Here is a 15,970-nt window from a genome sequence, read left to right on the forward strand (position 1 = left end):
ATTTCGTGTTCTGGTAGTATAAGTGAAATTTCAAAATTTGTTTGTATTCTATTGAAATTTGGAAATTTATTTTTTAACATACAATACATAATATATAACATACAATATAAAATAATTATATATTATTGAAATTAAAATATCTGATATTTTTAAAATAAATGTTCATAAAATGTGTTAATTTTACAATTTTTATTATCCATTTTAGCTTCGATGCGAAGCTGAGAAAGTATTGGTTTTACTATGTTTTTTTTTTTTGTGTCTGTTACCACTTTTTCTCAGCTCTTGCCGAATCAATTTCTTTCAACTATACGTTAAAAGATCACAAATCGTACCTAGTTGAAGACATTACCCTCAACAAATTGAAAAATTTGCCCTCGTTCCTCGTAATTAGTGAAAATACCCCAAAAAATTACGATTTTTTAAATCGGTAAATTTCGAATTTTTTTCAATTTTTTTACTTAAAACTACCATAACTTTTTAAAAAAATGAGCAAATCAAAATAACTTTTTTTTTTTACAGATCCTTGATGTCTTTATTTATCATTTGGTATATTTTTTTTATAAATCTGACCCTTTACTTGCCCACAGAGGGGGATTTAAAATGACAACTTTTTCACAAAAAATTACCTTTTTCTATTTAACTTATGAAAGTGTTACACTTTTATATATATCTTAAATTAAAGCTAATGTAATGTACATTATTATGAAAAAAAACAATTTCGGACTTTATTTTGTCTTCATGGTTAAAATGACTACCGAATGCTAATATTGTGTGAAAATTCTCGATTTTATTTTTTACATTTTTAACTTTATTATGTTATAACTTTTTGAAAAATGTATGGATCAGTACAATTTTTTCATGAGGAGTAGTATTTATATACATCTTTTATTTGACATACTGTTTTTTTAAACCGGACCAATTCCCTATATACGAGGGGGGTTCAAATCTAAAAAATGCATATAGAAAGTAGAACTTTTTCAACTTAACTTTTGAAAGTGTTCCGGAAAGTCTGACACTTTTATATATATCTTAAATTAAAGATAATGTAGTATACTTTATTATGGAAAAAAAACAATTTCAGACTTTATTTTGTCTTCACGGTGAAAATGGCTACCAAATGCTATTTTTGTGTGAAAATTTTCGATTTTATTTTTTACATTTTTAACTTTATAATGCTATAACTTATTGAAAAATGTATGGNCGATTTTATTTTTTACATTTTTAACTTTATAATGCTATAACTTATTGAAAAGTGTATGGATCAACACATAAATTCATATTTATTTTATAATCTTTAAATGTTGTCAGTATAAATAACAACTTATCACAAATTTAATTTATACTGTAAATTCAAGAATTAAAAAAATTATTGTATATATTCTGAGAAATTATATGATAATAAAATACGTATTTATACAGTAAAATTTCATCTAATTTTGAATTGTGGAACAATACATTTGTATCGTTCAAAAAGATAACCTATTTAATTTTATTTTATTTTTTCTTAATAATCAGAGTATTCTAAAAAAATAGATATTATGTTAATAAATTAGCGTATAAATATGGAAGTACTATTTATTTGATGGATAGTTTCTCTTAAAAATCACAATAACTATTGTTCAATAAAAAATAAAGAATAATTGACCTTTAGTGGCAATATCACAAGCAAATATCTGGACTGATACTACTGGGGCGCTTTAGTAAATAGTATCATAGATTTAATATACATTTAAAAATATAGAAAAAGTGAAGAACAAGGTATTGATTAGCGACGCTCTATTTTTACCATAACGCACAGTTGAGAATTCTTCAATGTTCCGTACCCTTCTCGCCTATAACTAAAAATTATAATAACTCAAAAAGTAATAATATAAACTGGATAACGACGAATCAAATTTTTATTTAAACCATTCTTCATTTAATAATAATAAAAAAATAATGAGTTCCCATTATATTTTCGAAAGTTACCCCTAAAATCTATCTTTAGTAATAATTTTTTCTAATAATAAACTTGATTTTTACAATTATTTATAAAAATAAATTAAATTTCAATCAGTATATTTTTATGGAAAAATTTTTCATTAAAAAAGAAATGGAAGATATCATTTAAAAAAAAAATCACATTGTATATGCAGAGTATTCAGTAAGGAAAATAGTACTTCTCTATGTGCAAAATCTTTCATTTCACTTGTGTAGAAATTATGTGAAAATATTAGGAAAAATTATTAAAAATATGATTTCTAAATGGTTCCTACATGCAATGAGTTTAATGAATAAGACCGCATTCATTAAGCATTAACATAAATGCCAGAACACGTTATTTGCCTAACCATGAATATTCCTCTTTCCCTCTGACAAAATCCTTTTGTAGCTACGTGTTAGTATTTGTTATGTGACTATAATATATTTAAACAAAGCATATTATTTTTACATCATAATTTTTTTTTTCGAGAAAATCATACCTACATCTGGATAAAATGTGGTATTTTTTGGAATAAGAAAACAATGTATACTTCTCAGTAATTTATTTGTTTGTAAATGCTCAATAACTCAACCTTTTTTAATATGAATTCGTATTTACTTAAAATCAGACTTAATGTAATTTTTAACAAAAATTACATTTTTATTAATAAGTTTTCATGTGTAGTGTAAAGTTCTAACAAGTTTCGGAATCTAAGTAAATAAAAAAACATTGACATGTGTGCGGTATTCTCATAATTCGTTTAAGACAAACAAGTGTTCATATATATAGAAATATTTTTAGAAATTATTATTTTAGTAAAACACAAGTAAAAAATATATTAAAATTATAATTTTAAGATGTTCACTCAATAATATTGTGAATAAATATAGGTTAAAGATTTAAACAATAATAAGTAATTATGGAATCGTCTACAACACGACCAATTTTAAAATGCCTTATTAAATTTTCCTTTAATAAAATATAATTAAGCACTCTGTATAGAAACGTATGTATTAGAAATTTTAAACCCTAGTTAAAGAAAAAAACACTTCCTACTTCCTAAAATTTCTTAGAAAAATTTTTGAAAAAAAGGACATTATTATATTAACGCATTTTGCATTATTCTTAGCATCTATAATACTTTTTGGTATACATAACAATACATCCACTCATAGATATAAATGAAAACATTTTTTATACATTTCAAAGAAATGGTTATAATTTTTATCAATCATATGTCAGAAACGCCTGCCTTTAATTATTTCTCACTGTCCAGGTAAATTGCCCCTAAGCCCCTTTGATATAGTGTTAAGAACAAATTCAAATATTTCTTGGAAAAATGTATTGTGGCTACTGTCGTAATTTAAATTTTGATCCAAGACACAAATTTTATATAGAGTCTATATTATAAGAAAAAAAAATTTACGGTTGATTTGAGAGTAGATGATGTGGGTGATCGTGTCAAGTGAAAGTTTAGGATAAGGGTAGCCGAACCCAAGCAGTTAGTATTAAGATGAAAGCATAAATTATAAGTATGGACTCGTCTCCTTCGTTTATATGCCTACGCATATTCTTAATTTTTTTTTTTAAATATTTTTAGGTGTTTTGAGTCAACATTTTTTCTAAATAGTAAATGAGGTGATTGTATTAAATTTTGACTAAAATGATCTTTTTTTTTGCAGTGGCGGTTCTAGTGTAACATTACTGAGGAAGCACCAATCTATTCAGAGGCGTAGTTAAAGGGTTAAGTGTTTTGACCTTCAACTATTTCATATTTATGTGTTCCAGAAACCTTAGACATTTTTTGGCTAAGACGTTAAAACTATCACTCTTGTTCGAAAAACTCAAAATTCATAGGGTAAAAATGGCAATAACAGATTAGTGATCCGATAAAATAATTACCAGTAAAAATTACTATCCAGTGGAGGATATTAATTTATATTCTTACTTATTCAGACAGAAATAATATGTTACTAAAAATTGTTCTTAAAAATGTATAATATTATTTCATTTTCTAATGATGACTCAATAGTTTAACTATAAAATTTGATTCATCATAACACTCCTTTATAAGAATAATTTGTTAAATATTACACAAAATATTTTAAATTATAATTTTAAAGTGTGATTTTTACATTATCTAAATATTTATACAATGGTCAATAAACTAATTAAATCCTGTTAGTTATGTATTTACACATTTGGGTTTCCATCACAATACTGATTTTGAATATTATGTTACAAATAGAAATTGGCATTTCAAGTTTTCAAGTATGTTAGTATTTATTTAAAATATTCAATAACTACCACAAATGGGTATGGAATGAGTTGGAATCTCTGTTTATACTAGAAAATTAAAACAAAGTGTATTGAATGAAAAAAATGAGGGAGAAACATCATAAGAGGATAGTCGCTATTATTATAGTCGCTTACGTTATGTGTGGTAAGCTGATGTCGGCGACGTTGTTCAGGTATATTGTTAAATGTCATCTGTATCTGTTCACCTATTGCATGTGTATGTATATCTGTACAGTATAATAGTGCATATACCTGTCACAGCTGTTAATTAGTGACACATTGTTTGGTATTTTTTCTTCTTTAGTAAAAATCGAATAGAACGCCATTCGGTTGTTCACTTGCTTATGGATAGCACACCCATTTACTCTACAGGCACGAAAAAAGGGATACAAGAGTTCTATAACATATTTATAAAATATGAAATAGTTTTAGAAGTTACATGTGCTTCAATAATTACATTATTTACATCATCAATAATAATTGGACTTGGACATACGAATACAGCAATTGAGTAAATCAGTAAGCATCACGTTTAATATAATGTCACAACTTTGTTGCACTATTTTTTTATTTCGTATTACGAAAAATCTACTTCCATTATATTTTTAATATAGGTAATAATTAGATTATAGAAGTTTTAATAATTTAAATTTTTTGGTTAAAACAAATAAATATTTTAGTTTTTTTATGCATTTTTATTTTACATAATAAATATTTGCAAAACGATTCAATTTTAATTTTACTTACTCAATTAGATTAATTTATAAAATAACAAAAACTAGCTGACCTAAATTAATGTTTTAAAATTTTTAAATATATAATATAAATTATATGTATTTAAATATGTATATAACATGATAAGAAATTATCGCATAAATAATAATTTATTAATTTAATTTTTTTGATAATTATTGATCTAAAATATTATAAAAACGGGTTTTAACTTATTTAAAACTTATTCATTAAAATAATATAGGAATTACGATAATTTTTTGTTATAATCTTTTTTTTCTTATCAACTGTTATTTTAGGCACTTAAACTTTACGCCCAGTGTAAAATTCTAACTTTTTTTTTGAGAGAGGCTTTTTGAACATTGGATGTCCCGATCAAAAATTTTTTTTTGCATATAATTTCATAAAAATACTTCAAATAAAAATTGATGAAAAAAAATAGTCTTTAACTAAATAATTGATTTAATGTCGTCACAACGTTAAAACACAATTAATTTAACAACAGAGGTTGTTAGCAAAACATACGTAGTTCTGTAGCTTTTCTAAATTATACTTGACACTACCTATTTCTCTTTTATTTGGTCTACTTGTATATTAGTAAACGTATAGGGGAGAGAGGATTTTTATTTTTATACATTTTTTCGCCACAGTAATCTACATTTTTATGAATTGATAAAAGTATAATTTAATTTTATAATAAATAAATTCATATTTTTATTACAAAAAAAAAATATTGTACTGGAACTAATTAAAATTCTAAAACATATATACAAAAGAGTACACATATTACATTTAACGGATAGACTATAATGATTACAATAAATTAATAGAACAACTTACAAAAAAAAGAAATAATAATAATATAAGAAGATCTATATAGTGCAGTAGCACTAAAAAAGATGAATATAGTTGTAATGATAATAGGAATTAAACGAAAATTAAGAATATTAATACATTAAATGAGATTGTTTAAATGATGAATCAAGGGAGATTAAGAAGGTGTCGAATAATAGATCGATGCCAAAGTGAAAAATGAAATGACATTTTATGCAATTTTATTATTCCACTTGAAAATAACTTAGCTTCAGTATTTTTATATTTATTTATAGATATTTTCCATCGCGTTATCTAAGTAGGCATCTAACTTTATTAAATCAACTAAAAAATGCATTTTTTTCTTTTTGAATAATAAATATATTTTAATAAATTGCTTTGGTACAACTAGTCTCATATAGAAAGTTTTCGTTTATAACGTTATCACTCAAATAATAAAATTATTTTTATAATTTCAAAATAAATAAAATAACATGTTCTAATGATTAAATATAATACCTAATACATTTGGTCAGCAAAATAAAAATAAAATAGCTATACAATTTTATTATTAACTCGCAAAAACATAAAAATGTAAATAATTTTTGATATTGGTATAATGTAATCAATATAGTCACAAGATATTTGGAGCATTAATTTATCTATTGAATCGTATGATTATCATAGCGCTATTCAAATTTAAAATTATAACATCTCAATTTTAATAATTTGCATCTGTAACAACTGCTCTCTCCTATTTTTCTCGTATGTTTAAAATTTCCCCTTTGTATAGTATTATTTTCCAGTAGCCATATTTCAAAAACACATGCACATAATTACAGTATTTCAGATAACCACAAAACTTAAAAGTAATTCGTTAATATATTGAATTATTTTTTTGGATGTTTATCGTTAATTTTGAATGTATATTAAGATAAATTACTTGAATTCAGTTTATTTTTGCATACATTTTTTTTTAAACAATAAGTATTTTTAAACATTTTGATTATAATTATTTGTGGCATAGGAACCAAATTTTTTTATTAGACTCAAGGTGTGACACATCATTTTTTTAATACCCTTCTTTTATTTCATTATACCCACCAAAAAATTTTCCTCTGCATCACTAATTGCCAAAATGTCGATGGGAAAAAAAATTTGGACCTGTAATTGTAATTAACCTGATTGTAGCCAAACGATTACGGCTTTTAAATTTTACTTTGATTTTTAGAGTTGCAACAGGTTATCATTATTTTATGCAGTTTTTCTAATTGTGTTTAACGGCAATACTCTAGAGGAGTTTTACTAGTCATAATTTCTTTCCTTCAATATATACTCTTATGGATTTTTTAAAAACATAGATACAATATTTTTATTTAAATCCGTGAAAAGAAACACATTTAGCACGGTTATTTTTAACACTAAAAGTAACATCAAATGGGAATATTTAGTTTTAACCAAATAGCTGGTCATTGGGCATTCTGACACTTATTAATAATTAAATAATTTTTTAAGCTCTAAAAATCTAAAAATTAATATTTCAAAAAATTTAATATCGCTAATAATTTAAAAATGAAACGTTAATTTAATAATCGGGCATATTCTAAAATTTTCCTGATAAAAACAAATCAGGTAGTATTTTTTGACTAGTGCACTTTTAATTAGATGTTAACACTCGTTAAAATAAAAATTATTTTTTTATAAAAAGTATAATTTTAATTTTTCGCATAAACTTATTCAATGCGGGTATAGGATAGATTACAATTTATATAATAGTATCCCCTATCCTAATCTTGGATAATAACACTGCGGTAAATTGTGTAAACTATAATTTAACGTAATAATAAAATAATAATGACTGAAATCAAAATTTATTAAAAATTATTATAAAGAGGAAACTACCGTCGTATACGTGTACTTGGTGACAGTTGGGGATAAATGACTAGCTATTCATAAACATTTATTATATTGCTGTGAATTGCCCGTTAAATGGACCCGCACCACAGTATAGGGACACCCGGCTACACATAAAACCTTCACTTGTACACATACACTATACATGATGTGTATACTTTGTATAATGTGTTATTTAATATTAATTTGGATGCACTCGCCCCTTTAACTAACAGCATCCTGTGTTGTATTAATAATATAATATATTATACACCATGTAGAGACCCCGTATATGGATAATATAATCACAATAATAGCCCTGTGCATAAAGTATTTCATACAAATTTGATAGCCGTAACGAAGTCGTACATGGAGTACGTTCAAATTGAAACGTTCGGTTGTTAGTAAAAGCACAGCGACAATGTAAACATTAGACGAATACTTGGACCTTTTATTAAGATTCGGATGTATGGCACGGATAATTTACAGTGGTTATTAACAGTAGAAACTAACAACAAATTTAAAAATTAATTAAATTTTTGTAGGTCTCTCTTGTCATTCGGTGAACATTTTTTAAAAACAACTAAGATAGTCCTGTCAATTAGAAACTGTAATTATTATTTATACAGCTCACTCGTAAAAATAACATTTATTATTTAATGAATTTATAATGAAGTCGTTATTTAAAATCTTTGCCAATTTCAATAAAAATCATTCATTTATATGTTTTTGGAGCAAGAGTTTTTTTCATTACAATTATCATGGAATTCTATCGATAGAAGATTAACAATCAAATTATAACTAAATATAACACTAATGATTATTTGAAAAAGAAAACTGCCTCCTTAAAATTATTATAAATAGATTCATATAAAAAATCGCATATTTTTCTCGAGTTTTACTCCAAAGTTTATCGGTATTTTTGTTGTAATATTAACTACTAATAGTGGTAATTTTCATATTGAGTTCAATTACGTTATTGTTTCCAATATTTTGACGATTTGGCGATGTTGTCGATAACAATTTGCATATGAATATATTTTTTTTAGTATACAACTGTTATAATAATTACGTAGAACACTAGCTTTTGACTTCATTTTTAACGTACTCGAACAGATTCTTCAAAAACCGTACTGATATATTGGTACTAACCTCTGTGTATACACATTCAAGTTATGCTACTACATTCATTCACAGTTAATAAGGTCAATTATTTGTCATCTGCCGTTTAAACTACTGCTTTATATATTTAAAAGACAATACGACATGTACATAGTAGCGTATTATAATTACCATTGCTAAAATTTTGACGGCTGTATACCGTCAATCATAATGATATCTAATTAATTTAATACTTTTAGTAATTGAGTCCTACAACTAATGCAAGATAATTTCTTTAAAACAATAGAAGTATAGTTTTTTGTGTATTTCCCATTAGTTCTCGAGTATCCATGGGCTCATCTATATTATGGTGGTATTTAAATGCTTTCAAATTTTCTTAAAATATAATATAATTGATTTTTAAGTCGAAAATTTTTAATTAATGTACATAAAAAAATTATTCAGAACATGTTATTAATAGGTACATACATGACATAAAAATTTGGTTTATTTTTTATTTACTCTAAACGAAGCGCGTGTAGTACATCTGTTACAACATGAGCTTTAAGTACGAATCGTTTCACCATACTGCCACGTATCACCAATTATCTGTAAACACATATCTAAAAAGATCTTTTGTGTTGTAAATTTTAATAAAATTTGTTTTACGTCGTCAGTTTTTCTAAGTAGTTAAATCGAAGAACATTCACTACTTTACAGCCAGTGTAAAACTGATAGTGTTCAATTTAACTCGTATAAATTATACTTGGACTTTAGTCTTAAGAATTAATAATGTGTATTGATTCATTTTTTTATGTTGCAGGACAAGATACGTTTGATAATTTGACATAGAATTATAATTTTTTTTTGAACACGTCGTCTAGAGATTAGAGTGCTAAGTAGTAGCGCCAACGGTGAATTGTATTTAAATATGTCACCTGCGTACTACTGCTTACCACTCTGGCCTCCTAATTACAACTTATTGTTAAACGAAGATCAAAATATAATTTTTTGAACATTAATAAGACGGTTTTAATAAATACTGTCTTAAAATAAAAATAAAAATCCAATAAATAAACTAGTACGACATTATTCTACATTTAGTATAATTTTAAAATTGTGTAAATGTTAAAAGTCATTAAATTATATGTATACATTTTTAATTAACAAATGACAACAAACTTTAATAATGAAAAAGAATATTACAAAAAAAATGTTTTTAAATTAAACAAATCGTTATAATAATCAATGAAAATTTTTTATTAAAAGCTTATATTTTTAATTGTATATTTTCTTGTTAAAGATTTTTTATTTTTATAAATAATTATTATATTTTGAACAAAAACATCTAGGTCCACTAAAAATCAAAGTAGTGGTTGCTAGCTCAGTTAATCCTCTAACAATACTCCTGATTATCAATGAAATACCTAATTATATCATTTTTAGATTTAAATTAGGTCCCTTTAAGTAACTTTATTAAAATGTTAATATTTTGTTTCAACTTTTACAGCACTATGCAAGTGTAATTTAAAGACTGTTGATTAATAAAAAGGAAAATTTTAACTCTAATACAGCACTATATATTCAGTTATAGTAGTGAAAGTCATTATTTTTTAACGGGAGTAAAGTCTAAGCCCCCTTCATAAGCTTTATTAAAACCAAAAATTCGTGGAACAAATTAGAAAAAAAAAAGTGTTGATAAAATACACGTTTAAACCCCTCTAAATAATTGAGTTATTGAACAGATTAAAAAAAAAATTAAGGTTTTAATTTAACTATGGTAGGACCGCATTTAAGGGGGCACTGTATAAGTTTCCTAAGTGGCCCTAAAATATGGCATCATATATATTATAGGTAGAAGACCTTTTTATTTCACATTCTAATAAAAATATTGCGATACTTTAAAAATAGAGAAAAATAAAAAGGTTATTGGGGGTAGCAAAATTGAGTACCCAAGCGACACAATTCCTAAATGCGGCCTTGTCGATGTGCTTTTGTAAGCTATAATATATTTAGATTAGAATAAAAATATAAATATCGGACTACTTCAACAATTGTCACTATTATTTTTATTAATAAAAAAATTGTTTAGGGACTTTTATAATTTATTAAAATTAGATATAATTCGAGTTTTTTTAATGTACTAATCGACAATATTGGTTTGGTCATATTGAGAACCGAAGTAATTACCTAAAAATTTTTTTCTGTTTTGAAATATGAATAAAACCACAATATTTATTTTATAAAATCATTAAATAGCAACACCAAGTTTAGTAAAACTCGTGGAATGTTTTTTAAAAAAAGAAGAAAGGCTCTAATAACATAAAATAATATTAACAATGCTATAACCGATATGACTGTTAAAAAAATGACTAACAATTATAAATGTGACATATTCAATAATTTCACAAACGTATTTGCATACATTTGGGAAATATTTTCCCATGTGTGGAATATGAGATGTGCCCTTCTCTTCATCGGTAAATAAAGAATTAGAAGTTATGTATACGATTTAGTATTGCAAACCTCTCTTCCAAATAAATTGTATATTTAATTATTTTATATTTAGCGGGAGAAGTACTTTTACAATAATACAAAAAAATATGTTTTATTAGTTAAGCTTATGCATAATTATTTATATAAATAGAACAAATAATAATTTAAATTTTCATAGCATAAATAATTATTTTAATATAATTATAAATTAGTTTAAAAATGTATTATGACATTTGTAAGGCTCAAGTACAGAAACAGCTTTAAAATTTTTGTTAAAAGGGATCTAGTCTTACCCTTCTTCTTTTACCACTGAATGCCTTGCCATCGTTAATGCTCTCATTTTTATATCTTCTACTTCAATCAGTAAATTTTCTCTTGTTTCTGATTCACTATCTTGCCTACTTGCCATTACTTTTAATCCATTTTACATTCATTTTTCTACCTACATTCTTATTATTACATCACTTATATTCTTAATTCGTTCCTAGAATAAATCTATTTTATTTCACTGGGTGCCGGATAACATCGGTATAATAGGTAACCAAACTACTACTTCTACCTCCCCCTTTTTTACTCCTTCCAGCCTTAACAATCCCGCTTCTGACTTTTTCCGCCTCTTTCGGCAGACAGTTCTCCAAGCTTGGCAGACAATCGGGATGCAATATAATTGAAAACTGCTTGTTGGTATTGCCCGATATCCCCCTTCCATTATTCATTTTCCATAGTTTCATAACCTTAACTTAGCCAGAAATATCATTTCTTAGTACTCAAAACTTCGGTTAGGCCATCTTCTTTTCTACCAAGCATTCCATAGTTTCTTAAATTCCGTTCCTTTCTGTCTATTAAATGATAGTGACTATTTTTAGGATTTTCCTCGTCTTCTCTTTATATTTATTTAAACATTTATATATTTTAGGATCAGTCATAGAATGAGCCAAAGTTTTGAAGTCCAACCTGGTCTATTTCCGTATTGTTTTTTTTTTTAATAATGTTGACTTAACATTAAATGTTAAGTGAGTATTACTTTGAAATTAATTGTATTCAATTTTAATAAATTTGAAATTTTTAATTTAATTTTAATGTTAAATAAATAGACTATTAACATTGAACTTTTAAAAGTGAAAAAATTATACATGGGTCATGTATAATTTTTACATGGTGTTGTCATTTTATAATGTGTTGCCACAATATAGCATTTTAAGAAGTTTCGCATATTTAAATAATTTTTCTTAGCAACGATATCCGCAGCAAGATAATCAAAGCCGCATTTTAAGATCTAAAATTTTAGGGAACATTTTGTTGCGTTACCTAATAATCTTTAGACTATTAACAATTACTTTTTTAAATTATGTGTTTATTATATGCTTATTTTTAAAAAATTCTAGTTACTCTTATAGTAGTAAAAAACAATACCCTATGATATATTAACAAAACCTATAAAGGTTTTTTTTGTTAACTTATAAGATTTAGATATTTTTAAGTCCGAAATGTATAATATTAGGTTGTTAGCTCATTAGCTATAATTGCTGTACTAGTATTACAAGGACGGTAGCAGAGATAGGCCATTCCTCTTTACACATGTGACTGACAATTGACCTTTATTATTTGTAATTTTATAAAAAATTATACTAAACGAAGCCAAAATATGTTTGAAAATTGATATTTTTAAATCAATATTTTTTAGTTTTATCTATGTTATCTAATTTAAGAGGCTTTTGTATAATAAATATAAATTACTTTGAACTTTATGTCTATTGGGGTGTAGTTCCCATTTAGTGTAAGAATCTTAAGATTAAGCTGACAGTACAATCACATAAGTGATTTACATTAGAACTACACATTTTGCTATACTATTAATGACCAATTTTTGTTTTATATTAGAAACGCAGCATGATATTTAAAAAGATATTTTACGTGAGACCGTATATTGTGTCAAATAGCTTGAGAGATTAATTAAGACTGACTTATGAAATGATACCAGAATCAATTTTTTTAAACGTTATTGATCAATAATTTTTGAATAAATTTCCATTATCTATTCAGGAAATTGTAGTAGAATTAGAAAGTATATTGCAAACTGATAATGATACTAAAGAAAAATTTGTATATATCATAGCTTTTTTATAATTTTTGATTAATAGAAAAATATACTTTGTTCAGTCGGTAATTTTGATGCAAAGTCACATACTCATAGAATTTTATCAAAGTTATTTGCCAATAAACTAGCAGTTAAATGTTCATGGACAGACCGAACTCTTGAGAAAAATGTAATTAAATTTAAAATTCAGACATTAAACATGGTAGCAATGATCAAAAGTGTGTAAAGTTATTTGTGTTACTATAATGTTGTTTTAGAGTTGAAAATTATGCACATTTTTCTTAGGTGTAATAAAAAAAACATTTGCATTATACTGATTCGAATTTTGAGTTAGATATTCAGAGTTGGTTTAGGACAGCTATAACCACATTAGATAAAGAAAAAAATTAAAAAACTTAAAACATTTTTTGCCAAATTACTCAAAAAATATATTTTATATTGTATAAATAAAAATGGTTGTCATTTTTATTAGATATTATATTCATTAAATAAATATACAAACTTAATTAAAAAATTGACCATGTAATAGAATTGTTAGTTGTTAAAATATTAACAGTCAAAGATTTGTTTTTAAAATTTGTGCCTATTTGAAATATTGGAGCTTATTTAATAAATGCCAATTATGTATCAAATTCTTATAAAATTCTTTTAAATTATGTGCATTTAAGTGTTTTTATCCGCAACTTCTTAATTGTGAAAGTTGTTATTTCATTATGTCAAAATGTTTGATATGATAAATATATACTTTTGTGTTTGTATTTATAATGACTTTTAATATGTATCTTATGATAGTGATTTTAATCACTATCAGATATCATCTATACTTTTCCCAACTATCCCACATCCGTACTGTGACGCAACCACACCGTGCTATCGATTTTTTAATATAATTTTAATTTTAAATAATATTAATTACAAGTGATCAATTTTTGTGATATAATAATAAAAATATTTAAATATGCTGTGTTGTTTCTATTCATTTTTTCCATACTATATTTTATAGTGTCATAGAGAAATAGTCTAATATTATATGGAATATTCCAAATGCACCTCTAAAGAATATAAGTAGAAAATATTTAAAATCATTTCAGGAATGGTACTAACGTAACATTTATTTAATGGTTAAAACAAAAATGTTTATCCCTCGTACTATATTTTTAATGTCTTGACGATCTTGTGTTGGTTTTTACTTGTGAAAATAATATGTCCAAAAATTCATTTATTGCATCTTATAATTAGACTTATTATATTATACATTTGTTATATATTTTATATTTACTATTATATTATTTAAGTTTATACATGTTTTTATGTTAAAATATTAATTTATGTTACTCTATATTATAATAATATTTAAAAAATATATTGACAGCGATAATAGTGATAGCTTGTGGGTGTAACTCACCGGCAGTGAAGTTTATTCAGATAGAGAAGATATAAATTAGATAGTTCGGCCAATGAATGATAAAAACCTTAATTCATCCCCCCACGTCCTATTCGAATTATTAGTCTAGTAAGATAGTTAAACGACAATAAACTGTATGCGTGTTCCACATTTAGTTAGTTGATTGAGTTCGATCATATGAAACGGTCCATTTTTTTACAATTGGTATGGAAACGGTCTGTGTGTGCAATAACAACATCCACAATATATGCTTTTATTAACAGTTTATATTCAAAGTCATAGCTGATATACCTATTAGTGCGGACATTCGAAATGGATTAATCATATTATAAAAAAATTTTTCTTTTTTTAATATTTTTAAAAAAATGTATTTTTTTGGTGAGTTACAAATGACATTTATTAAAGGTATATTGAATTATTCTTTAATTTACTGCAGGAGTTATCACATAGCCCCTTAAAGAAATTTTTTTTTTCTTTTCCTTTTGAATTAAATATTTATAAATAAAAATTAAAATTGAATCATTTGTTAATACTAAATATTATTTTACTCTAACATACCTCGTCATTTTTTATAGTTTTATGAATTCTAATTATTAACAATCAATTAGAACACTAAAAAAAATTGTGAAAATATTAACAATTTTTCTAATCTTTTGTAAAGTTTACATATTCGAATTTTATAGAATATAAATTTATATTACCGAAATATTTCATTCCTTTTGAAAAAAACTCTTAAAAAATTATATAATACATATCATATAATTATTATACCTTTACATTATTATAAAAGTCTTTTATAATTTTAACGTAATTTGAAAAATGGCTATTTCATTCTTGTATTAATATGCAGGTTAATAGCATTTAATAAAATAAAAATTAATTTTAGCTTCGATGCGAAGCGGAGAAGGTATTAATTTTACTATGATGTGTTTTTTTTTTTTATGTCTGTTGCCACTTTATTATTAATTAATCAAGATAATTTTAAGTATACTTTTTGCTTGAAATACTCATCAATGTAATCTAAATATATTTTAAAGACATTTTTAACATATAATTTATTTAAACAAGGTGAATAAAATACTTTATAAAGTTAAGTAATATTTCTGGACGGTTTTTTTAGAAGGTGGTAATCAATTGAAATGTTGTCATTTTTAGTTTATTTATTTATTTT

The sequence above is a fragment of the Daktulosphaira vitifoliae genome, unplaced genomic scaffold, assembly GCF_025091365.1.
Source record: "Daktulosphaira vitifoliae isolate Bord-2020 unplaced genomic scaffold, ASM2509136v1 Scaffold_3, whole genome shotgun sequence".
In the NCBI taxonomy this organism is placed as follows: domain Eukaryota; kingdom Metazoa; phylum Arthropoda; class Insecta; order Hemiptera; family Phylloxeridae; genus Daktulosphaira; species Daktulosphaira vitifoliae.